Source organism: Cetorhinus maximus, chromosome 23, assembly GCF_964194155.1.
Source record: "Cetorhinus maximus chromosome 23, sCetMax3.hap1.1, whole genome shotgun sequence".
Lineage (NCBI taxonomy): Eukaryota > Metazoa > Chordata > Chondrichthyes > Lamniformes > Cetorhinidae > Cetorhinus > Cetorhinus maximus.
This window is the reverse complement of record NC_135901.1, coordinates 48,838,880-48,866,183: the sequence shown is the minus strand read 5'-3', so window position 1 is coordinate 48,866,183 and position 27,304 is coordinate 48,838,880. Positions and strand designations below refer to the sequence as shown.

General features: G+C 43.9%; 1 long non-coding RNA gene and 2 other non-coding genes across 3 annotated transcripts in view; all 3 read left to right on the top strand.

Moving 5' to 3' along the window:
* LOC144698295 (uncharacterized) overlaps positions 1–27,304 on the top strand; it is a 666,343-nt gene that overhangs the window by 234,206 nt on the left and 404,833 nt on the right. The gene's annotated exons all lie outside the window — the stretch shown is intronic.
* trnas-aga (transfer RNA serine (anticodon AGA)) lies at positions 12,795–12,876 on the top strand. The gene has a single exon. It is a non-coding gene; the product is annotated as a tRNA-Ser (tRNA).
* trnan-guu (transfer RNA asparagine (anticodon GUU)) lies at positions 16,509–16,582 on the top strand. Its single transcript has one exon. It is a non-coding gene; the product is annotated as a tRNA-Asn (tRNA).

Below are 27,304 nucleotides of genomic sequence, written 5' to 3'. Positions count from 1 at the left end.
GGTTTTTCTTATTTTTCAATCCATTTGCTAACAGAATCTCCCCCTCCCTTCCCCAGATTCAGACAATGATTAACTGAGACACAGTCTCTAATGGCGGCCTTAAAAGTGGATAAATCCCCAGGCCCAGGTGAAATGTGGAACTCAGTGCCTGAGGGAGTGGTAGAGGCAGGAAACCTCACAACAGTTAAGAAGTATTTAGATGAACACTTGAAATACCACAGCTTACAGGGCTACGGGCCAAGTGGTGGAAGATGGATGAGAGGAGATGGGGTTTGATGACGAGCACTGCAGGAATTCACCAAGGCTCCTTCGACAGCACCATCCAAACCCATGATCACTACCATCTAGAAGGATCAGGGCAGCAGATAGATGGGAACACTACCAACTGGAAATTCCCCTCCAAGTCGCTCACCATCCTGATATGGAAATATATTGCCATTCCTTCACTGTCGTTGGGTCAAAATCCTGGAACTCCCTTCCTAACAGCACTGTGGATGTACCTACACCACATGGACTACAGCAGTTCAAGAAGGCAGCTCACCACCACCTTCCCAAACGCAACTAGGGATGGGCAACAAATGCTGGTCCAGCCAGCGAAGCCCATATCCATGAATGAATAAAGAAAACATAACTTGAGTGATTATTGTGGCCAGTAGAATAAAACAACATTTTAAATTATCAAGACATTAACGCAATTTCCACAGAAAAGTTGTCTCTCAAACATTTAGGAAAGAATTAAACACATTGAACCTATCAAAGTGAACCAAATTAATTTGAAGTGGGGAATAGAATCTGGATTTAGAAAATATCCACAAGGTGGATGAAGGTGAACAGAGAGCTGGAGAATCTTTAAAGTCCGTGCATGAACTTTTGTTTGAACCAGATGTAATTATAACATGTCTATAATTTAGAATTGTGTGAGATGATCAGCTGATGGGGAGGATGAATCTCAGTCGATAGTTATCACATTTCGTGGAAAAGTTTTGACATTTATTCTTGGTGGCAGCTCAAGTGTTTGTGTTGCTGATTCTGATCATTCTAGTAGCTTTAGAATGTTATCTACAGTTTGTCATCAAGAAATTAGGAAAACAAGCTCGTAGCTTAGAAATAGTGAGGTTAGTCAGAAATCAGTTGTGAGAAGTCAGTAAGGATATTCCCTTCTCAAGGTGGGAAGATCTGTAAGAAATCACTGTCTAAATAACCTTATAAAATCTTCAGAAATTTATTCAACATTACAGAAATAGCTCTCTCTCTCTCTCTCCCTTGTTTAGGAAGAAAGATTCCTGGCTTGATAAACATCGGACAATGTATCCCTATGATAACTCATAGGGATGGTCGCAGTAGTTAAGGGATGGAATTTGTAGTAGTTATTGAAGACAATGGCTTTTGTCTTCAATTTTTAATTGGAGGAATTTTCTGCTCATCCAGTACTGGATGTGGGATAAGCAGTTGGATAATTTAGTAGCAGTGGAGGAATGGAGAGGGATGGTGGTGAGGTTGAGCTGGGTGTTGTCAGTGTACATGTGAAAACTAACACGGTGCTTTTGGATGATGTCACCTAGTGGTAGGATGGAGATGGGAAATAGGAGTAGATCCCGTTTTTGGGATGAGTCAGGACGGTGGGTTTAAAGGTGAGAGGGACAGTGCCAGAAGAGAGAGAGAGAAAACTGTGAATAACATCAGCTAACATGGAGAAGTTGCGTGATCAGTAGTTCAGTGAGAGTGGGGTCAGTACAGCAGAAACTGGGTCTCATGGACAAGATGGACACTGAGAGGGCACGAGGGGAGATGGGAGAGAAACTGGAGAAAGATGTGAGTTCAGGGCTCGGGCATGGGGAAATTTTACAGATTGTCCCGGTGGGCTAGTGGAAGGGAGGGAAGCAGCAGAGGCAGCTGATCAGATTGTCTTAATCTCAGTGACAAAGAAGCTCCATGAGCTCCTCACACTTGTTGTTGGAGGTGAGGATGGAGGAGACAGGGGAGAGGGAGAGTCCTTCAAAAGGAACTAATTTGTATGTTTAACACAGAGCTGATTTAGTAGAAACAGACCCCAATCAACATGGTTCAGTCCAGGATGCAATTAACAGCAAAATCCAGTCACTGTTGTCAGTTGTGAATTCGCTGGTGTCTCAGCAGGTGGGATAACTGAGTAAATCCCTTCTCTCACTCGGAGCAGATGAATGGTCTCTCTCCGCTGTGAACTTGCTGGTGTACTGTGAGACGAGATGACCACCTGAACCCAGTCCCACAGTGAGAGCACCTGAATGGTCTCTCGTCAGTGTGAACACGTTGATGGGACATCAGTTCCCTGGAACTTTTATAGCACTTCCCGCAGTCTGAGCATTTGAATGGTTTCTCCCCAGTGTGAATTCGCTGGTGTTTCAGCAGGTTAGTTGACTGAGTGAATCCCTTCCCACACACTGAGCAGATGAATGGTCTCTCCCCAATGTGAACTCGCTGGTGTGCCAGCAGGTCAGATGTCTGAGTGAATCCTTTCCCACACGTGGAGCAGGTGAACGGTCTATCCACAGTGTGAAGTCGATCATGTTTCAGCAAGTTGAATGGCTGAGTGAATCCCTTCCCACACACGGAGCAGGTAAATGGTTTCTCCCCAGTGTGAACTCGCTGGTGTGTCAGCAGATGGGATGAACAAGTGAATCCTTTCCCACACATGGAGCAGGTGAATGGTCTCTCTCCAGTGTGACTGTGCTGATGAGTTTCCAGTTCAGACGGGTAATTGAATCCCTTACCACAGTCCCCGCATTTCCATGGTTTCTCCCTGTTGTCCCCGCATTTATGTTTTGACAGGTCGCATGATTGGCTGAAGCCTCGTCCATGCACAGAACACATGTACGGTTTCTCCCCGCTGTGAACGGTGCTTTTTCCTTCCATGTTCAAAATCCAATGATATTCAGGTTACGATAAATTGGGCGACTCCATCAGATCCTGATGTGATGATTGGTTTGAGTTTCCCGACTGCAAATCCTCCCCTTCTAATTCCCTGTGGAATTGATTTAAAACAGAAAAAAGGGACTGAGAGAGAACCCACAAAAACACAAAGGCAGATTGTGAAATTGAGCTGAATGAATCTGGGAATTTGTGGGGCCGGCACGAGGAAAAAGTGACCATGAAAACTGCTGGATTGTCATAAAAACCCAACTGGTTCATTAATATCCTTCAGGGAAGGGAATCTGCCACCCGGTCTGGGCCTACACAAGACTCTGATGTCAATAATAAAACAAGCGTTAGAAGCAGCAGGAGATCATATGACCCATCGAGCCTGCTCTGCCGTGGTTGATCCTGGGCTTCAACTCCACTTTCCCGCCCACTCCCTATATCCCTCGACTCCCTGAGAGACCAAAAATCTCTCCATCTCAGCCTGAAATATATTCAATAATGGAGCATCCACAACCCGCTGGGCTGGAGAATTCTATGTGACAGAAGGAGTAAAGGAGAGAGAGAGAAAGTCAGAGAGGGGAGTGGGAGAGGCAGGGGGTGAGGAGAGGGCTTTTCAGAGACCTACAAATAGACCAGAACTTTGACAGAATCTCCCAAACCTTCAACCTCTACCCCCGAGAAGGACCAGGGTAGCAGGTGTATGTGAACACCATCACCTCCAAGTTCCCCTCCAAGTCACACACCTGACTTGTCTGACATCCAGTACTAGATGAACAGAAATTTCCTCCATTTAAATATTGGGAAGATTGAAGCCATTGTCTTCAGTCCTGGCTACAAATGCCATTCCCTAGACACCAACTCCACCCCATTCCCTGACAACTGTCTGAGACTGAACCACACTGTTCACAACTATGGTGAAATATTTCACCCCAAGATGAGCTTCCAACCACATATCCACATCATCACCAAGACTGCCTATTTCCACCTCAGTAACATCGCCCGACTCCACCCCTTATTTTCCAATTCCTGTATGGCTGCTCCCTGTTGCTGGAATCTCCTCCAGCATCACAACCCTCAGAGATATCTGCGCTCCTCTAATTTGGCCTACTGAGCGTTCCTCATTTCTATTGTTCCACATTCGTGCCCATTCTGTCACTTTCCAAGGCTCCAAGCTCTGGAATTCACTCCCTAAACCTCTCCCATTCTCTATCTCATTTTCCTCCTTCAATTTACTCTGTAAAACCCACTTCTTTGACCAAACGCTTGATCACCTGCCCAAATATCTGCTCATGTGGCTCAGTGTCAAACCTTGCTTTGTAACATTTCTGTGAAATACCTTGGAACATTGTCTTACATTAAAAGTGCGATATAAATAGAAATCATTGTTGTTGATTCTGGACATATATCACTGGTCCTTCATCATCACTGGGTGAATAACCTGTGACTCCTTACCTAACAGCATTGTGGGAGCACCTTCACCACACAGACTGCAGCGGTTCAAGAAGGTCAAACATCATCTTCTTCACAGGCAACTGAGGATCACAATGTTTGCTGGTATCTGTGGAGAGAGAAACAGAATTAATATTTCAAGGTGTGCAGAATGAATTACAGGGAGTAAAAATGCTGCAGAATTTGATGATTAATATAAGCTCAGAAGTGGAATAGAAATAGACTATAGTGCAGGAAAAACAATTCCTGACCATGAAAGATACTGTGGGAAGATAAAGCAGGGAAGACAGCAGCACATGGTCAAGGGATGGGCAGCAGTGGAAACCTCATTGAGATACAGTTGGCAGAAGGAACAGTAAAATACTAAACATAGTTAAAGTACACTCATCATTAGAGACAGAGAAAGTTAGACAATGGCAGAAAGGTGATCAGGGAGGGCAGAGCTGAAACAGAGCAATGGATGGACATGCATTCAGATCCTCAGTAAAGGAGCCACATCAGCTCCAGAGACATGGAACCTCTCACAGAAAACAGAGCACAGCACTAAATTGTAGATGGATGGTGAAAAATACTCACCTCTGAAACAAATTCACCATTTTCAAATTTAAACTCTCCTTCTGGAGCCTGCAGCTGAAAAGATATCAGAAGCATTGGAGTCAGAGAAAAGTCTTCCAGTTGAGGAAATACCCGGGGAGCGGGATGATGTCACCGTGTAATTGTCGATGTGTGATGATGTCACAGTGTAACTGTCAATGTGTGATGATGTCACAGACACAGAACATCTGGGTCTGTGCAAACCAGTCATCACCACACATTATGGAGGATGTGAGGGTCCTTGAGAGGGGGCAGAGGAGATTTACCAGAATGGGTCGAGGGATGAGGGATTTTAATTGTAAGATTAAATTCGAGAAACTGGGGTTGTTCCCCTCAGAGTAAAGGAGCTTGAGGGGAGATTTGATAGAGGTGTACAGGATTCTGAAAGGTAGTTAAATAAAAGCTGTTCCCATTAGCTGATTTGAAAGGATTAAGGGACAGAGATTTAAGATTTTAGGTAAGATCCACAATGTGCGGAAGAGATTTTTTACCCAATAATTGAAAATGACCTCAATGCTTACATTCAAAGGCTGGTGCTATTCAGGTCCTGGTGAATCAAGAGACTTTCAGATTTTGTCATGATGTTTGGTTTCAGTTTCTCATCTCCCTCAAGTATCCCTTGAGTTCCTCCTCTTCTAACATCCTGTAATTGGAATTCAAAAAATCCATCACGGTCAATCCAGGATTGAAATTCAGAAAGAACGAACATTTCTCTTGGTTTGAGTTTGCTGTGTGTAAATCATCCCCTTCTAATCCCCTGTAAAAGGAGTTTCCAAAATCCATCCCTGTCATTCCAGGATAGAAATGCACAACATTCTCTCCTCCTGCTACTTGGACCAGGATGACCGCGCATGCGCCCTGTTGCACATTGCCCCCTATAAAGATGGCGGCCGTTACCCCAGGCCTGGCGAAGGGAGAAATCCAGAATTTCTCGGCCCGTTCTCTGCAAACACAAGACCGGTACCTTGTTATTTCGGGTCTGCGGTCTGCACTGTGTCTTTATAAAGCCTCCCTATCCACTCCACTGGCTCCATTCCTCCTCACACCCCACTAACTCTGTTAGTTTGCTCCACTCCACATTCTCTCACCCACTCTGAGCAGATTCAGTCACAGACCAGCACTGCGCATGCTCATGGATCCATCCGCAATGCGCATGCCCCACCACACTCAGCACTACGCATGCGTATTGCTCTGCTGTTGTGAAGATAGGGCACATTCTGCCCCGCAGTGAATGCTGGGTGGCCGATCCGCCATTGAAAGATCACGTTGTAGAATAGAAACCTCTGTCCTGTAATCAGAATATGATTGGTGCCATAGGGGCAAGACATAAAATTGTTGAATCAATGATACAGCAGCCAAATTGCTCCGGGGTCCACCGCAATTCTCGCCTGGATGCAGAACAAAACCTGACAGTTAGATCTGAGCTCAGTGTAGTCTCAGCAGATGGGGTGAGCTAGTAACATTTCCACCGATACATGAAACATTTAAACCGTGTCTTGACAGCATCTCTGCTCTGATTGTGGATCAAATCTTTTGAACTTTTAAAGTTGGAGTGTTAACGTGTGGGCAAACTGAATAAAGCACTTTGCACACATGAAGTATTGGAATGGTCTCCCACCAGCAAGACTGTGTTACTGTGTCAGTAAATGGGATAAGAGTGAATCCCTTTCCAATTTTAACTGGTGAACAATCTGTTTACAGTGTGAGTTTACCTACACATTTTCAGTTCAGACATGGATCTCAAAATCAACTGGTAATGGGTTCCACATTCTTAGCACTACATAAGAAAGAGGAACAGGAGTAGGCCATTCGGCCCCTCAAGCCTACTCCGCCATTTAATAAGATCATGGCTGACCTGCTAGTCACCTGAAATCTGTATCCCACCTATCACTGAAAACCTATCACCCCCTTGCTTCCCAAGGATATATCGACCTCTGCCTTAAAAATATTCAAAGACTTTGCTTCCACAGCCTTTTCAGGAACAGAGTTCCAAAGTTTCACGACCCTCTGAGAGAAAAAAAATCGCCTCATCTCCATTTTAAATGGGTGACCCCTTGTTTTTAAACAGCGATTCCGAGTTCTAGATTATCTCATAAGAGGTAACATCCTCTCCAAATCCGCCCTGTCAAGTACCCTGAGGATCTTATATGTTTCACTGATCAGGTAAAGTAAAGCAAAATACTGCAGATGCTGGTTATCTGAAATAAAAACAGAAAATGCTGGAATTCTCAGCAGATCTGGTAGTGACTGTGGAGGGAGAGACAAGGTTTTCATTTCAGGTCTGTAACCTTTCATCAGAACTGCACTGCATCTGAAATGTTCATAATGCCTCTCAATCCAAAGATGCTGCCAGATGTAGTAAGGGAACTCAAGAAGGAAATGAAAATCCCCTTTGAGGAACGGAATCCAATGCAAATGAAGGGTGAACTGCCCAACTAACCAGAGACAGTCAAGGCACCGTTCCCTTCTTTAAGACGCTGGAACAGTGACTCTAATGTTATCAGTGAAATTAACTGATATGAGACATTGAAAGGATTCTCCTTACTGTACCTCAGGAATTCAAACCTAATATCGGCTTCGGGACAATCAGAATACTTGGTATCAAACAAGACAATGAAATGCAAGGGGAGATGGCACCGGTTGTAAGAGAGGTGGTTCCCGGTGACATGGATGTGTCTGCAGTGGGTGGGATCAGACTGTTTCCATGTATCTGGAATGAATGTCCCACCCTTTATTTTGGAAGAGTAAATCTGATAGAGTGCGATAGCTATCTGGGTAGAGGCAATCTGAAGATTGGACTCACTGACACCCTGGTTTGGATACCTTGTCAGTTAAGTTTGTGTAAGTGTCTGTGGCGCAATTGGTCAGCGTGTTTGCCTGTTAACTGAAAGGTTGGTCATTCAAAACCACCCAGGGGGTGAAGATTTTTACTGTTCTTTCCCCTCATCACCATTCACTGTCACACAGTTCCAGGTTGTCATTGGGTACTTGGGCTGCAAGATAACATCCCCAAACGGTGGCAGGTCTTTTGTTGTCCAGTGAGGTCCCACAAAAACAGCTTCTTTTTAAAATTACGTTTTCAGTCAAATACAATGAGAAAAGATTTGGACCCACTATGTACCTTCAACTAACCCATCAGAAATTCATGAAATTATTGGAATCAAACGAACCCCTCAATTATTCTCTCTTCCTCAGCTCCACAGTGAGTGAGACAGGGAAAAGCAGAAATGCAGCAATATTCCAGCCCCGCACTCTCCAATCACCCTCTGCCAGCAGAAAGCGGCGACTGCAGCTTCAATCAGATGGTTACCGCCCGTCCCTGGAACGCAAGATACTCCAACCCGGGCCAAACCTCCCAATACACCGAGCACAGGCTCAGGAAAATGCAGGTAGATTATATCCCGGTCACTAAACCTCCGAGCAGCATTTACAGATAACTCGAGTGAGTGAGTCACAAATAAAAGTCACACCAACTTTCTAAACTTTTCACTGTAAAATTCCTTCGTTTTATTGAAAATCTGACTGTTGTGAATCTGAAAATGAGCACCATGGGATTTGTGTTACCGAGTGACTTGTTTTCCATTGTTTGCCCGTCAGGTTTGCAATTCAAATTGTGTTGGATATTGAAGCGATTCTGATTTCAAAATGAGGACACGAAGCAGGTAAATATTAAATGCAGGAGAAAATCCCGAGGAAAATGGATCACAGTATTTGGAAGGAGGTGCAGCTAAGAAGTGGAAGATGTGAATGATGTTATTGATGAGTGAGAGGAATGCATTGCAACTTTGGGGCATTTTTCGGCCGATTACGTTCCACACTTTAAAATTCCGACCAAGCTGAGATATCAGGTAGAAAGCAGAAGGTTTAACCATGTATATTGGGATACAAAACAGTTTTTCATCTTCCTAGCTAGCTTAGTCGGCAGAGCATGAGAATGTTAATTTCTGGGTCATGGGTTCGAGCCCCACGCTGGTGCTGTAATACTTAGAAGATCTGAATAAAAGTTGTACTGTCTGGAAACATTGACCCTCGCTCCAGCTGCTGAGTTTTTCCAGTATATTCTGCTTTTGTTTCAGATTTCCATCATTCACAGTCATTTGCTTTTATCTTTTTAATTTGAAATCTTGCTGCTTAAATAAATTTGTTCCGTGTTTAGGTTTCAAAAGAGCCAAATACAACGTAAGAAAGTACATCTCGCTCGAGTGGGTTATAAAATGGCAGAATGACCCGTGCTGTTGCTATAAAATTATAGAAAGTTACAGCACAGAAAGAGGCCATTCGGCCGGGTGTGCTGGTTTCAAAGAGCAGTAGTGATTGTTTGATCCATCAGGAGTGATATTTGTGCCAGGGCAAACAGTAGAGAGCAAAATTCGTACTTCTCCAACCCATATTTTGCATCACACCAACATTTCTATTGTCAGTGCTTTGCAACTTTTCCTCTTCCTTTATTCCCTCACTCCACTTGAACCAAGTGTGATGTTTTCCAGCTCTGAGGCGAAACTTAAACTCTCACTTCGCTGATTCTGGTGAAGCTTTTAAACGTTTCCAATCAATGAAAAATCAACACCATTCGAACAAATTCAGTAACTCGACATTCCCTGACCGGGAATCGAACCCGGGCCACGGAAGTGAGAGCGCCGAATCCTGACCAGTAGACCACCAAGGAATCTGCACTAGCAATATTTGATTTGGCTTATTTACGCTGTTTTTGCCTATTGTTTTTCAGTTCAGATCTCCCTCACCACAAAACTGCCTGTTTAGGTTCAAGATAAACGACTTCTTCAGCCAATGAAAACAACGGTTGCTGTCATCTGGAACATGAAATTGACAGTGAGATGAAATAGCCCCACAAGCTGCTCATGTATAACTTTCAATTTCCAAAACCCTCCACCCTATTCGCTGTTGGTCCAATGGAAGCGCCGATTCCCCGTCACTGGACATCAGGGAAACTACCAACAAGGCTTGACATTTGCATTATGGAGGCAACTTAAGACATTTTCTTTTTCATTCCCGATCTCTTTCACCAGAGACAACTTTCTCCGAACAATTGGTCTGTTTGGGTTGAACACAAGTGACTTCTTCCCCAATGAGAAGCACCATTGCTGATGGCTGGAACATGAAATCGGTACTTTCCTCCTTTAAGACAGTTCTTAAAGCCTCCCCCATTGACCGAGCTTTTAGTCATCTGACCGAATATGTGGCTCAGTGTCACAATTTGATATATAATGCTCCTGGGGAACGTCTTATGACGTTTCATTAGGTTAAAGGCGCCTTATAAATATAAGCTGTTGTTGTTGTAGGATATATATAGAAAGGATCAGTCTCCAGTTTTCCCTTTCACGCTGATGCTTTCCTCGCCGACATTTTAACATGAATTCCGCACAACTAATGTGAATAAAGTTTGCGATGTTAAAAACTTTTTCACCCCCTCAGGGATCTGAGCCACATTGACAATCACAGAGGAACAGACACACAGAGAGATATACACCGAGAGTGACAGAGGCTTAAGGAGAGACACACACCCAGAAAGCAAGGATCTCACCAACTTGGCTCAGTGTTTGTTCCATTTCCGAAAGCAAATTTCCTAAATGTTGACAAATGAATGGAAATCAGAAAGTACCGACATATTTGGATGGGTTTCCTTCTAATTAGCTGATAAGTAATTTTGTTAAAATCTAAAATGGTGAAAACTTTAGTCAGCAGGATTCCAACCCTTGTGTTCATATTTACAACAAACGTTAATTATCGAACTTTCGCTCACACTGAAATAAACAAGCTTGGATAATGTTCTTGCCAGGTTTCAAACCGCAGCTCCATCATATGGGAAGTGAATATGACCCCACTCGCCTCTATAAACCCTGCGCTGTAAAGATCCCAATGGAGCTGTCTGGAATGTTAAGCGGTGACGTCATGCAGCAGCACTTTGGGTCTTTGTTTTGAAGAAATGGAATTCGGCTGTTCTCATTAGGAATGCTGGAGACAGACTGATCAACAATGTCATCATCAAATGGCACTGCTCAGTAAGAGGCCCTTACACCCATCGTGTCTATGTAAGTTTTGTACAAAGAGCTTTATAATTAACGACAATTTCCTTCTCTTTCTCCTTAACCCTGTTTCTTTTTCACTTTCAAGCCATTGTTCAATTCCCATTTGGAAACTCGGAGTTAAGAAAGCCAATACTGAAAGCTTCAGCTGGTTCCTCACCTGAGCAAATACGTCAGACTTACTCCAGGCCCTGACGTTTGCAGAGCTTTACTTTGGCCAGAAGAACAAGGCAATATAATTTGCAGGCTAACATGAATGATTTTTAAAATTCATTCATGGGATGTGGGCTTCTCTGTCTGGGCCAACATTTATTGCCCATCCGAAATTGCCCTTGGGAAGGTAATCTGCCTTCTTGAACTGCTGCAGTCCATGTGGTGTAGGTACACCCACAGTGCTGTTAGGAAGAAAGTTCCAGGATTTTGACCCAGTGACAGTGAAGGAACGGCGATATATTTCCTGGTCAGGATGGTCAGTGACTTGGAGGGGAACTTCCAGGTGCTGGTGTTCCTATCTATCTGCTGCCCTTGTCCTTCTAGCTGGGAATGGTCGTGGGTTTGGACGCTGTTGTCTAAGGAGCCTTGGTGAATTCCTGCAGTGCACCTTGTAGATGGTACACACTGCTTCTACTGCGCGTCGGTGGTGAAGAGAGTGAATGTGGATGTAGCGCCAGTCAAGCAGACTGTTTTGCCCTGGATGGTGTCCATTTTCTTCAGTGTTGCGGGAGCTGCACTCACCCAGGCAAGTAGGGAGCATTCCATCACACTTCAAACTTGTGCCTTGTAGATGGTGGACAGGTTTTGGGGAGTCAGGAGGAGACTTACTCGTTGCACGACTCCTAGCCTCTGACCTGCTTTTGGAGCCACAGTGTTTGTACGGCTAGGCCAGTTCAGTTCCTGGTCAATGTTAACCCCAAGGGTGTTGATAGTGAGGGATTTGTGATGGTAATGCCATTGAACATCAAGGGGCGATTGTTAGATTCTCTCGTGTTGGAGATGGTCATTACCTGACAATTGTGTGGTGTGAATGTTACTTGCTACTTGTCAGCCCAAGCCTGGATATTATCCAGGCCTTGCTGCATTTGGACATGAACTGCTTCAGTATCTGAAGAGTCGGGTATGGCGCTGAACATTGCGCAATCATCAGCGAACATCCCCACTTCTGATCTTATGATGGAAGGAAGGTCATTGGTGAAGCAGCTGAAGATGGTTGGGCCTAGAACACTTCCCTGAGGAACTCCTGCAGTGATGTCCAGGAGCTAAGATGGCTGACCTCCAGCTACCACAACCATCTCCCTTTGTGCCAGGTATGACTCCAACAAGCGGGGAGTTTTCCTCTGATTCCCATTGACTCCAGTTTTGCTAGGGCTCCTTGATGCCACACTCGATCAAATGCTGCCTTGATGTCAAAGGCAGTCACTCTCATCACATCTTTGGAGTTCAGCTCTTTTGTCTATGTTTGAACCAAGGCTGTATTGAGGTCTGGAGCTGAGTGGCCCTTGCGGAACCCAAAATGGACATCAGTGAGCAGGTTGTTGCTAATTCAGTGCCGCTTGATAGCACTATTGATGACACCTTCCATTACTTTACTGATGATGGAGAGTAGACTGATGGGGCGGTAATTGGCCAGGTTAGATGATTCTCACTCCTTCATTCCCAGATTGGTGGGAAGAACGAGGAGAGACAGGATAAATTGCAGGGTTCTGGGGAAAAGGCCAGGTAATGGCCATGACAAGACGGGCAGAAAGACCGCTTTCTCTGCTGGAACTTTTATGATTTCATACAACTAATAGTATTATAGGAGCAATTTGTGTAGTCGTGGCCGAGTGGTTAAGGCAATGGATTAGAAATCTATTGGGGTTACCCCGCGCAGGTTCGAATCCTGCTGACTATGTTTCCTGTTATTTCTGACTTTAACTGCACACAGACAGAGCTAATTGTCGTTTGAATTGAGGAAAAATGATCCAAACACACCCGTGCTCTCTTATTTCCGTTCATTGCCAGCCTTCTGCAAATCTCCAGTCGGAAATGGAAAAAAAAATGAGTCAATTTTGTGGCATGGTTTCATCCTGGCATTTGTTTATCCTTAGGCCTCTGTCAGTCTCGGTGTATACCGCTGTTTGTTTTCCTCTGTGTGGGTCAATGTGGTTTAGTTCCCTGAGGAGGTGAACACATTTTTACGAGCACAAACTGTATTCACATTCGTGATGCAACTTCACATTACAATGTTACAGTGAAAAATATCAGGATGAAAGAGACAACAGGAGTCTGTCTTTTTCTATGTATGGGCTACAACAACAACTTATGTTTATAAAGCTCCTTTTACCTCATGAAACGTCACAAGGCGTTCCCCAGGAGCATTGTATAACAAAGTATGACGCTGAGCCTCATATTCAGTCAGATGACTAAAAGCTCCGTCAAAGGGGGAGGCTTTAATAACTGTCCTAAAGGAGGAAAGTATCGATTTCATGTTCCAGCTAACAGCAATGGTTTTTCTCATTGGCTGAAGACGTCACTTGTGTTCAAGCGACACAGACCATTTGGTCAAAGAAACTTTTCCCTGGTAAAAGGGATCTGGAAAGGGAAAATGCCATAAGCAGCCTGCATGTGTCAAACTGCTAGGTTAGTGGTTAGAATGCAGTAATGTTATCAGTACAGCCTGCGTTCGATTCCTGGTTAGGGAGTTGAAACTTATTCCTCCTGTGCGAGCTGTTCACATCAATGTGATTGATTTGTTGGTTGTAAATAACACTGTAAAGCTCTGCTAGAATTGGTGGAGTGAGAGTGGAAGTTTCACAGCAGAGCTGGAAATGTCACAAGGGCAAAACTCGGGAATAAATCCAGAGTCGGAGTGAGGGAGTGAACATAAAAGAGAAGGGCTGTGATTGGTTACAAAGCGCTGACTATAGAGCTCGTGATGCGAGGCAGAATATTATTCCTGCATTACTCATGTCTCATGCAGCTCTAATTTCCTGATTTATCCCATGCCCAACATTACCACTACAGTTTGGTGTCCTATAAACAACTCCCACCAATGTTTGCTGCCTCTTGTTGTTTCTTAGCTCCACCCAAACTAATTCCACATCTTGATCTTTCAATCTAAGATCCTCTGTCACTAATGTACCGATCTCGTTCCTTATTAACAGCGCGACCCCGCCTCGTTTTCCTTTTTGTCCATTCTTCCTAAAAGTATTCAGATCAACCAATCACACTGTTGTTTGAAAGCAGCACACAGGGCCGAATGGCCTCTTTTCTTTGCTGTAACTTTCTGTCATTTTATTTTTCCTAATACCTCGGTTAAGATGAACTTTCTTACCTTCCATATGATGCTTTGAATTCAAGACATTCAGCAAATTCAGTGAGTTTTCTTTTCATTTATGGCAGGGAATTTGGAACCGGACTCGTTGAGCGGCAATTAAATGTTCTCAATCGTCAGATGCAGCTCACTGAGTCCAAACAGGCACCGTGAGCATCAGCCTGTTATGTACATTCTTGCTGTGCATCTTCTGAGCTATAAGGTAATCACAGTTCCATTTTCTGCACATTGAAAGGCAGTGTGAAAATAAGCACAATTTCAAATCTTAACAACGTGCATATTTGTGATTTTCTGTGTGTGTCAATGTGGTTCAGTTTCCCATTTTTACCACCCAAACATTGGCCATGTTAGTTCTGTGGCTTCATGTTAAGGTGGTACAGGGAAAAAAAAGAGCAGTTTTAAAACATTTCTCTCTTTTCTTTGAGTGAAGACTGTTCAGCAACTAAACGTCCAGATGTTACTGGGTGATGATTGAAGCTTTCACACGACCTTATTAAGTAGCTGAGAACGCTCGAGGGGCCGAATGGCCAATTCCTGATCATAATTTTTAATATCCTAATTCAGTGTCAATGTTGGTGAAGACAATGTTTGTGTCTAATCTGAATGTGATAGTGAGGCCGAGTGGGCTCAGCCGCTGGTTCAGGTTTCGATCTCTCTGGTGATTTGGGCTTCACTCCCACCGCTGCCAAACTTTCTGGTGGTTTGTTATTTGAGGCGCTTTCCAAAAATTCTCTGTGCGGTGAAGGGGCAGCTGAGCTGTGCCGTGTTGTATTTCAGTTGGAAGAATGAGGAGAGACAGTGTAAATCCCAGGGTGCCTGGGAAAAGGTGGGACAATGACACGGACTGGAAGACCTCCTTTCACTGGAACTCCCTGTATTCATTCTATTATTTTAAACAACATGCAGCCTTTACCCAGTTGTCCTGGCCGAGTGCTTAAGGCGTTTTTCCACATGGTTCGAATCCTGCCAACTCCCCTTCTTCTCATTCCTGACTGACACAAACTGTCTGCAGAATAAATTATCCGTCAAATGAAAAAGAAAGCCACCCAAACACCCCCGTGTATCTTACTTTTGTTCATCTGAAAACATTCACGACATTTGGCCCCTGAAATGGAACAATAATTGGCCAAGTTGGTGACATTCTTGCTTTCTGGGTGTTTGTCTCTCCTTAGGCCTCTGTCACTCTCGGTGTATGTGTCTGTGTGTGTTCCTCTGTGTGTGTCAATGCGGTTCAGTTCCCCGAGGGGATGGACACGTATTCACTTCATAAACTTGATTCACATTAATTGTGCAGCTTCATATTAAAATGTCAAAGAGAAAAATATCAGGATGAAAGATGCAAGAGAGAGTTTGCAATGTTTGGAAGGAGGTGCAGCTAAGAAGTGGAAGATGTGAATGATGTTATTGATGATTGAGAGGAATGTATTGTAACCTTGGGACTTTTGTAGGCCGATTACCTTCCACACTTTGAAATTCAGAACAAGCTGAGGCTCCAGGGAGGAAGGAACATTGATCTCCCTGAATATTTGCATAGGGAACAATGACTGTGCTTTCCCGGCTAGCTTACCTGGTAAAGCGGGAGACTCTTAATCTCAGCATTGTGGCTTCGAGCCCCACTCTGGGCGCTGCCGTTTTTTAAAAACTTTGATGGGTGATCCCCAACTCCCCATCCCTCCAGCAGTGTCACCGCTCAAACTGAGTCTTTCTCCATCCCGCTTTGTTAATATCACAGCCGCTGGCTTCTGAATCGTACTCTTCTGGAAACTAACTCACCAGGTCCCACTCCCCCGCCTTTTCCCCGGAGACCTGCATTTTCTGTCCAATTCTCTTTTGAAATCCGTGATTGAATCTGCCTCCCCCACATGCTCAGGGAGTGCATTCCAGATCCTAACCACTCGCTGTGTAACAGAGAAACCCCTTTAGAATTACCGGCTTCGGGACAATCAGAATACTCAGTAACAGACAAAACACCGAAAGGCTCGAAGGGAGACGGCTCCGGTTGTAGGAGAGCTGGTTCCCAGTGACCTGGATGTGTCTGCAACGAGTGGGATTAGACTTTTTCCATGTGCCCACAATGAATGTCCCACCCTTTATTTGGGAAGAGTAAAACTGATAGGGAATAATTGTCATTGCAGTCACGGCAATCTGAAGCTTTCTCTCGCTGAGCCATTGGTTTAGGATATCTTACAGAGTGCAAGCTCTTCTATTAAGTCTCTGTGGCGCAATTGGTCAGCGCGTTCGGCTGTTAACCGAAAGGTTGGTGGATCGAGACCACCCAGGGACGAAGCTGGCACTTTTTTCTCCCCATCATTACTCATTAACGCTCTGATTTGTTTCGGGGCCCTGAAACTACAAGAAAATCCATCCCACCCCCCACGTTGAAAACTCGGCTGTCACCCACTGAGTTCCCACACCAAGCTCTGTTTCTGGATATTCATTTCAGATATAACAAAGAATATGAACGATCATGAACCCCCATCTAAATCAATAGAGATCTATGAGGCTATTGGATTTAAACAAGCCCAGCAGTTAATCGCTCTTCCTCAGCTCCACAGTGAGTGAGACAGGAACAAGTAGCAATATTCCAGCCCCACACTCTCCAATCACCCACTGCCAGTGCAAGCATCTTCTTATTTTGCTGAATGTTATCTTCAGAGATGGTGAAGAGCGAATTTAATGTGGCTGCAAGATCCAGCATTCAGTTCACATTCAACAACAAACAGGAATGGGAGCGATACAACTTATCCACACAGCTGGGTGATAATGTTTCCCCGAGCATCGAATGGAGTAACTTGCACATGCGAAATGAGCGGGGTAACCACAACGCTACAGGAACATTTCCCTGCCTGGATCCCAATGGAGCTGTCTGGAATGTTAAACGGTGACGTCATGCAGCAGCACTTTGGGTCTTTGTTTTGAAGAAATGGAATTCGGCTGTTCTCATTAGGAATGCTGGAGACAGACTGATCAACAATGTCGTCGACAAATGGCACAGCGCAGTAAGAGGACCTTCCACTCATTCTATTTATAACCAGCCTTTTACAAAGATCTTGCCAATTAGTCCCAATTTCCTTCTCTCTTTCCATGAATCAGAAATTTCTCCCTTCCAACCATTTCCAAATTCCCTTCTGAAGAAGGAGTTTCTGCAGAATCCATGCAGTTTGCCTTAATGAACATTTCCCTTACCCAATGAAATGAAGAGTTGGACTAGGATTCCTTCTGAAGTTTTTGATATAAACATTAGTTATTTGTGCAATTAATTTCATATTGAATTTACAAAAGATGTTTATTCTGATCGGACATGTCCTCAGTATTTTGTCACTCATGATTACCATGAAACTATCGTTGATTGCCGTACAAACCCATTCACCAGTCCTTTAGGGAATACAATCGGTCGTCCTTACCTGGTCTGACCTGCCTGTGACACCAGACCAACAGTGATGTGATTGATTCTTAACGGCCCTCCTAAATGGTTTAACAAGTTACACAGCTCAAGGACAATTCTGGATGTGCAACAAATGCTGGCAGCCGTGCCTATGAAAGAATGAAGATCCATGATGAGGAGCGATGAAAAGTGATTTTGTACCATCTCTCCCACTCCCTCATGTTCAATCACAGTATCAGCTGTGCCTGCCTTTAGGTTAATGCTAGTCTTTGGATCACACTGGTAGTCATCTTTCAGTCAATAAGTTACTGTGAATTTGCATTTGTAAACTCATTAATTTCTGTTGTTGACTAAAGAAACTGGTATTTTTTTTTGTGCCTAGTCGGTTTCATCCCTCCTGAATTTGAGAATGCTTTTTGAAGTTGGTGAAGGGCAAATTTAATGTGGTGGTGAGATACTATATTCAGTTAATATTCAGCAACAAATGTGAATTATGGAACTTTCCCTCACACTTAGATGTGTAAATCTCGATAATGTTTCTACCCATTTCCAGACAGGGGACCTTTTGCGTGCACGTGATAACCACTACACTACAGAAACAATGGACAGAACCACAGGGAGAGACTTAGAATATCAAACAGTGCAGCCTTACTGCACTCCCGAACCCTGTTTTGTGGAAGTACAATTCGGCTGAAAAACATAGCCATGCAGCAGGGAAATTGATCTGACATTAGAATCATAAAATGCCACAGCACATCAGCAGGTCATTCAACACTTCACACATGTGCGAACTATCTCACTGTAATTCGTCTCATTTTTGTCTCTTTCTCATAACTGCGCCTTTTGGAGAAAATCATTTAAAGCCTGGGGAAGTGCCAATGTCACATGGCTGTGAGATAATATATTCAGTTATTGTTTAGCAACAAATGGGAATTGTGCAACTTCCCGCAATTAGATGATTCAGTTTTGATAATGTCTTTGCCAGCTTTCGAACCAGTGACCTTGCGCATGTGAAGCGAATGTGAAACCCACTATTTATATTTTTATTCATTTATGGGATGTGGGCATCGCTGGCTAGGCCGCTACACTACAGAAACAATTCGCGAGAAAATGCCAAAGGGACTTGTATAGAATTTCAAACTGTGTAGACCTGCTGCACTGCAAGATGCTGTTCTACAGGAATAAGATTGGGGCGGGGCATTTTGGAAAGCTGCAGCGAAATTGATCTAATTGTAAACTGACACCGCTCATTAGGAGGCCATTCGACCCATCGGGTTTGTGCTTTCTTCAAAGAGCTAACCATTTAGCTCCAATATCATTCTCTTCCTTCATAACCCTGCAGATTGTTTTTCCATTTCAAATAATTATGAATTCCTTTTTGAAAACTCTGAGTTAAGAAAAACAACATTGTAAGAGGTGCAGGAGCTTCTGCAGTGTCCATGCACAGTGTGTGAGAATGAACAAAGTCTCCCTGACCCAATGACACGCAGAGTTGAATTGGGGATTCATATGTTGTCTTCGAAATAAAGAGGAATATTTATTTATGCAATTGATTTCCTTATGAATATTTAAATGAAGTTTATTCTGACCAAGCATCTCAGTCGATATATACAATATAATTCCCCTAATTGCACAGCCTGTTACAGAGGCTGTTATAGAAAAGAGGGAAAGGTTTGCTACAGCTAAACAGCCCTGGTTAGATCACACCTGGAGGACTGTGTATAGTTCTGGGAACGGCACCTTATAAAGGATCAATTTTGGTCTTGGAAACAGGGCAGTGCTGATCCAGCAGAATGTCAGTTCTGGAGAGTAAGTGGACATTCTCCCCTCTGCAAATTGAGGTCATCCAAAACTGCTGCTGGTGTCTTTACTCACAGCAAGTCCCATTCCTCTATCAACCTCTATTCGCTGACCGACATTGGCTCCCGGTCAAAGAATGAATTTACTTCAAACTTTCTTATCCTTGTGTTCAAATCTCCCGTTGTTCTCGCCCCTCCCTATCTCTGTGATCTCCTCGCACGCCACACGTCTTTGAGATATCTGTGCCCCTCTAATTCTGGCCTCTTGTAAGTTCCCAATCAGAATCGCTCCACCATTGGTGACCGTGGTTTCAGTTAATGAGGCCCCAAACTCTGGAATTCCCTCCCTCCACCTCGACCTCTCTTTCATCCTTTAAGACTCTCCGTAAAACCTATCTCTTTGACCAAGCTTTTGTTCACCTGGCCCCACATCTCCATATGTGTGTCAGGGTCAGACTCTGTTACATAATGATCCTGTCAACCATCTTTGGAGGTTTCATTACGTCAAAGGTGCTATCTAAATGTAAGCTGTTGTTGTAATGGGGCATATAGAGAAGGAGACAAGCTCCTCTTTCAACTTTCACCCTGATATTTTTTGATCTGAAGTTGCACAACTAATGTGAATAAAGTTTGTTCTGTTAAAAATGTGTCCATTCCCTTGGGGAACTGAACCACATTGACACTCACACAGACCAACGGAAAGAAGAAACCACGGGAGTGTTTGCGTGGTTTTGATTCCGTTTATCCAATAATTAATTCCATGGGCACCTTATTAAAATCAGGAATGATGAGAACTGGAGCCGGTAGTATCTGTGCCTCTGTGAGGAGACCCCACAGGATTCCAAACCCATCCCCTTATTCACTCCGCCTTGAACACAGGGCCGATAATGACGTCACTGCTGTTTGTATAAAATCATAGACAGCTACATCAGACGGTCATTCAGCATGTCGTCTCTATGGAAGAGCAACTCAACTACTGTAATTCCACACCCCACCTTTCCCCCACAGCAACTCTCCTCGTTCTTCCAGTCAAAATACAACACCGTGCATTCAATATGAGGTGGCAACTGCTTGTCCTAATGGGGCTGCTAAATGTTAAGCAGCGGTGGGACACGAACTCACGACTCCATAAATAACTCAAGCCAGTGCCTTAGCCCACCCAGCCATGCTGGGCGAAATATATGAATCATTTCCTTTGGCACTGAAATAGAAAAAAAGCAATAGAGTAGGAATAGGCAAAATACTGCAGATGCTGGAAATCTTAAACAAAAGCAAAAAATGCTGGAAAAACTCAGCAGGTCTGACAGCATCTGTGGAGAGAAAGGCAGAATTAACGTTTAGAGTCCGTATGACTTCTTCAGAGCTAAAGGGAAGTAGAAATATGAAGTGCTACTTCTCTTTAGTTCTGAAGAAGAGTCATACAGACTTGAAACATTAACTCCATCTTTCTCCCAACAGATGCTGTCAGACCTGCTGAGTTTTTCCAGCATGTTTTGGTTTTGTTTCAGAGTAGGAATAGATCATTTGGAACCTCAAACCTGCTCCGTCAGTTAGTCAGATCATCCTGCACATCTTAACAAACAGAAATCATCTCCACTCAAAAACACAATGCGCTGCAGTGAAGGGTCGGCACCATTTAAACTCTCATTTAACTGGTCTGGTTCCAAATCTCCTGCTGGAAATGACAAGAAAACTTCTCACTCAATTCACTCCGTGTCTTGACTTCAGAAGGACAGGACACAAGGTAATAAAGTACATTTCGATAGAATGGGTTATAAAATGGCAGAATGACAGGGAAAGAGCATCTGTGGTGTTGGGAAACATAAAGTTATATAAAGTAACAGCAAAGAAAGAGGCCACTTGGCCTGGCGTGCTGCTGTCAAAGAGCAGTTGTGATTGGTTGATCAGGAGTGGTCAATTACTCTTCCATTTCACACTGCGAATTTAGTGAATGTTTGCAGATGAATAGAACTAAGAAACACGGGCTATCTGGCTGTTTTTTATTCAATTTAACCGATAATTAATTCCACAGACCGTCAGTTAAAATCAGGAATAATAACAAGCTGCGTGAGAAAACTCCAGCCGATTCCTAGTCCATCAGTTTAACCAATTCGCCACAATACCTAATGAAAGTTCGCTATTGTTTGTATAAAATAATAGAATGGAGACAGGGAGTAACAGAGAAAAAAGATTTTCAGTCCGTGCCATTGCCCCAACCACCTCTCGCCATTGCCCCAACCAAAATGCAACACTGCACAGGTCAGCCGTCCCCTGGCCGCACGGATGTTTATTTGGAAGCGTCTCAAACAACAAACCGCCGGAAAGTTTAGCAGCCGCGGGACTGGAGCCCAAAGCAGGAAAGCCTCGGCCAGCATCTTAGCCCACTCGGTGACTCAGTACCACATTTAGAGCAGAAACAACCATTGCCTTGATCGGCATCGGCTCTGAATTAGAGTGTGGGAAAAATATAATCAGAAATAGGCCATTCGGCCCCTCCGGCATTCTCAGCTATTTAATAAGATCATGTGAAAACTTCAATCATAATCCGCTTTGTAACATCCGGGCATTTAGTAGCTGAACAGTCTCCACCCAAAAAGAAACAGAAAGAAATGTCCTCTTGCATCTTTTAAAACAGCGCTTTTGTTTTCTCTGGACCATCTTAATCTGAAGCCACAAAACTATCGTAAATAATGTTTGGATGGTAAAAATGAGGAACTGAACCACATTGACACACACAGAGGAACACACACAGACATCGACACCGAGAGTGACAGAGGACAAGGGTTTGTTTCTAAGGAGAGTCAAACACCCAGAAAGCAAGCCTGACACCAACCTGGCTCCGTTTTTGTTCCATTTCCGACTAGAAGTTTCGTGAATATTTTTGTGAATGAACAGAAATAGGAAAACGCTCGAGTGTTTGGATGGACTTGATTCAATGTAACCGATAATTAAATCTGTAAATACAGTTGAAATCAAGAATAATGAGAAGCGGGAAACCCCAATGGATTTGGACTCCATCACCTTAACCAGTCAGTCACCACGACTGACTCAATGCACAGGGTGATGTTGTTAGTATGAAATCATGGGTGGCTACAGCAGAGAAGGAGAACATTCTTGTCGGTGCCGGCTCTCTGGAAGAGCAATTTAACTCATTCCATAACCCTCGTCTCTTTCCTCACAGCAATTTATTTTGAATCTGTCTCTCCTCGTCCTTCCTGTTAAAATGAAACACCGCACACAAACCGTACAATTCGATTTGAGCTGGCACTTGTTCAACTCGCTGTTCAAGCTGCTCATGTACAACTTTCAATTTCCAAAACCCACCAACCTCATCACTGCGGCTCCTGTGAAACTGACAAGGGAACACACGACAGAAATTCATCACTGAAAGTAACTAACACACATCAAATTCTAAACGCGTTTACCTTGGTAGGAGGCTGTGGCACAGTGGTACTTTCACTGGTTTGGGATTCTATGGATCAAATCTCACCATGGCAAATGATGAAATTTGTTTTCAATAAAAAATCTTGTGATCATCACTAATGGCAGTAGGGACGAAAATCTGCTGTCCCAGCAATAACTCTTATATACTCTCTGGAAGAGGGCTGACCTAGCCAGGGACTACCCACCCGTCCAGTTTATGAACCCAATCTTTCCCTGGAAAGCAGGGAATGGGAATGTAAGACACGAGAAGGGCTCACAGGACCTGATTGTCCCAGACACTGATTATAGGAATGTGCACAGTATCAGTTATCCACATTCTTGTGTATGTTGTTAAACTTTGAAATTATTTTGAACTGATTTTCAATGTGAAGAATCGGAATGAGCTTATTTTGTTCAGTAGATATACAAGAAGGTAAATGCTCATGTGCAGGCACTGCGTGTTTGAAACTCAAGTGAATGGTTCAGATCATTTCTGCAGTTGTACTAGTCTGGTTTCAAATTCAGTTCCTAATCTGTTTAGTGTCTGGAATTCAAAGTGTTGGATAAAAGGACAAGATGTACATCTCGCTAGATTGAGTTATGAAATGCCATAATAACTTAGAGAGATGCAACCGGGGTGTTAGGAAACACAAAATGACAGAAGGTTACAGCAAATAAAGAGGCCATTCGGCCCTGTGTGCTGCTTTCAAAGAGCAGTGTGATTGATGTGAATATTCGAGGGTGTTCGTAATTTAGGAAGGATGGGCAAAAAGAGAAAGGAGGCGGGGTCGCACAGTTAATAACGACAAGATCGGTACATTCAAGAGAGAGGGTCATAGGTTGAAGGATCAAGATGTAGAATCAATTTTGGTGGAGCTAAGAAACGGGCAAGAGGCAACAAACATTGGTGCGAGTTGTCTATTGGTCACCAAACTGCAGTGGTAATGTTGGGCACTGTAATAAATCAGGAAATTAGAGCTGCAAGTAACATGGGTAATACAGAAATAATATTCTGCCATGCACCACCAGCTCTATAGTCAGTGCTTTGTAACCCATCACAGCCCTTCTCTTTCATTTTCACGCCCTCTGGATCTGTTCTTGACTTGTTGCACGTGTGACATTTCCAGCTCTGATGTGAAACTTTAACTCTCACTCCCCTGACTCTGACAGAGATGTTCTGTGTTGCTTTCAGCCAGGAAGACAATAACATTGGTTTTAACAGTTCGCCCAAGGGCAGTAAATCTCAATTTCCTGACAGGGAATCAAACCTGAGGTGCAGCAGTGAAAGTGCTGAACCCTAACCAGTCGGCCATCAGGGAAGCTGTTAACAGGGCTGGAAATTTGGCTCATGAAGGCTGATTTGGGCATTTTTTCATTCCCGATCCCTTTCACCAGAGATAAATTTCTCGGACCAAATGGTCTGTTCAGGTTGAACACAATGAGCCAACGAGAAGAAACATTGCTGTTATCTGGAACATGAAATCGATAATTTCCTCCATTAATACAGTTCTTGGCCTTTGACAGAGCTGTTAGTCATCTGACCGAATATGTGACTCGGTGTCACACTTTGTTATATAATGATCCCTGGCAACACCTTGTGACGTTTATTAGGTTAAAGGCGCTTTATAAATATACATTGTTGTTGCAGTTTAACATACAGAGAAATAGACAAACTCCTCTTGCATCTTTTACCCTGAGAATTTTTCCTTGTAACATTTTAAAATGAAGTTGCAAACTAAATTAAATAAAGTTTGTGCTGGTAAAATGTGTTCAACCCCTTGGGGAACTGAAGCACATTGGCACACACGGAGGAACACACACAGACGGATACGCGGAGTGTGACAGAGGCCTAAGGAGAAACAAACGCCCAGAAAACAAGATGTCGCCAACTTGGCTCAGTTTTTGTTTCATATCCGACTGGAGACTTGCAGAAGACTGACACAGAAATGGATTTGTTTGGGTGTTTTTTCTTCTATTTGAATGAGAATTAATTCTACAGTCAAGCAGAAATAACGGGAAGCACAGTCAGCAAGATTCAAACCTATGTCAGGAGGCCCCAATGGATTTTAAACCCATTCACCTTAAACACTGGGCCACAACTACAGAACTTGCTAACATGCTAATATTATTTGTTTAAAATCATAGAATGGTTACAGCAGGGAAAGTGGGCCTTCTGCCCGTCCTAGCATTGCCATTACCTGACCTTTCTCCAGAACCCTGCAATTTACACTGTCTCTCGTCGTTCTTCCTACAAAATAATAGCATGTTTAGTTAAAACACAGAAGACTCGTTCAGCCAATAACAGCATCGAGTGTGTTAGACATGAACATGAAGTGAACAGCGAGGTGAAATAGTGCCACAAGCTGCGGATCTACAACTTTCAATTTCCAAAACCCACCAACCTCATCAATGCGGCTCCACTGAAACTTTCAAGGTAAATATTGATCCTTAAAAGGGGCCGCCCCCAGATCTATGCACAGTGCTCCAGGTGTGATATAACCAGGGCTTTGTATAGCTGTAGTAAACCTTTCCCTCTTTTCTATAACAATCTTTGTAACAGGTTGTACAGCAAAATATATTAGATTGTATATTTCGACTGAGAAAAATGAGGAGGCGCTTGAACTCACAGCCATGTGTCCTGGTCAATGTTCACGAATATTAATCCGCAATATAATGAAAAAAACATTTAGGCCGGCATCGAGCCCCTCCGAAATCTATAGAATTATTGGATTCAAACAAACCAATCAATTATTCTCTCTTCCTCAGCTCCACAGTGAGTGAGACAGGGAAAAGCAGAAAAGCAGCAATATTCCGGCCCCGCACTCTCCACTCACCTGCTGCCAGCAGAAAGCAGCGACTGCAGCTTCAATGAGCGGGTTACTGCCCATCCCTGGAACACAAGATACTCCAACCCGGGCCAAACTTCCCAATTCACCGAACACAGGCTCAAGGAAATGCAGGTAGATTATATCCCGGTCCCTAACCTCTGAGCAGCATTTACTGAATACCCGAGGGAACGAGTCACAAACAAAAGTAACACCAACTTTCTAAATCTTTTTATTGGATGTGTTCATTTCATTTTAAGTTCTGTAGATGGGAAAATGGCCGAAATAGAGGTTGGTGAATAACAGCTTGGAACCATGTTCCTCTCGCCCACTGCAATGCTGATCCTTCCAATTTACAGGTATTTGGGGGCAATTATCAGTTTGATACTCAGATTAGCTCCGTCTCCATATTATAAGATGAATCTAGCACTGGAGAAGGTAGAACCATAGAACACTACAGCACATAAAACAGGCCATTCGGCCCTTCTAGTCTGTGCGGAAATATTATTCCACTAGTCCCATTGACCTGCACCTAGTCCATAGCCCTCCAGACCTATCCCATCTATGTATCTTTCTAATTTATTCTTAAAACTTAAGAGTGAGCCCGCATTTACCAGGTCAGATGGTAGCTTGTTCCACACATGTACATGTGTTCTCTGTGTGGACGAGGCTTCAGCCGATTATCTGGCCTGTCAAAACATAAATGCAGTTACAGTGCGGAGAAACCATGGAAATGTGGAGACTGTGGAAAAGGATTCAATTATCCATCCAGGCTGGTTACTCACCAGCGCACACACACTGGGGATAGGCCTTTCACTTGTTCTGTATGTATGAAGGGATTTATTGATTCATCCACCCTCCTGAGACACCAGCTCATTCACACTGAAGAGAGGCCGTTCACCTGCTCCGAGTGTGGAAAGGGATTCACTTGGGCATCCAGCCTGCTGAGGCACCAGCGAATTCACTCTGGGGGGATGCCATTTACCTGCTCCGAGTGTGGGAAGGGATTCATTCAGTTATCCAACCTGCTGACACACCAGAGAGTTCACACTGGGGAGAGGCCATTTACCTGCTCCGAGTGTGGGAAGGCATTCACTCAATTATCCAACCTGCAGACACACCAGCGAGTTCACACTGGTGAGAGGCCATTTACCTGCTCCGAGTGTGGGAAGGGATTCAGTCAGTCATCCACCCTGCTGAAACACCAGAGAGTTCACTCTGGGGAGAGACCGTTCACCTGCTCCGAGTGTGGGAAGAGATTCACTCAGTCATCAAACCTGCTGATACACCAGAGAGTTCACTCTGGAGAGAGGCCGTTCACCTGCTCCGAGTGCGGGAAGCGATTCACTCAGTTATCCAACCTGCTGACACACCTGCGAGTTCACACTGGGGAGAGACCATTTATCTGCTCCGAGTGTGAGAAGGGATTCGTTAATTTATCCGATCTGTTGAGACACCAGCGAATTCACACTGTGGAGAGACAGTTCACCTGCTCCCAATGTGGGAAGGGCTTCACACAGTCATCCCACTTGCTGAGACATCAGCGAATTCATACTGGAGAGAGGCCGTTCATC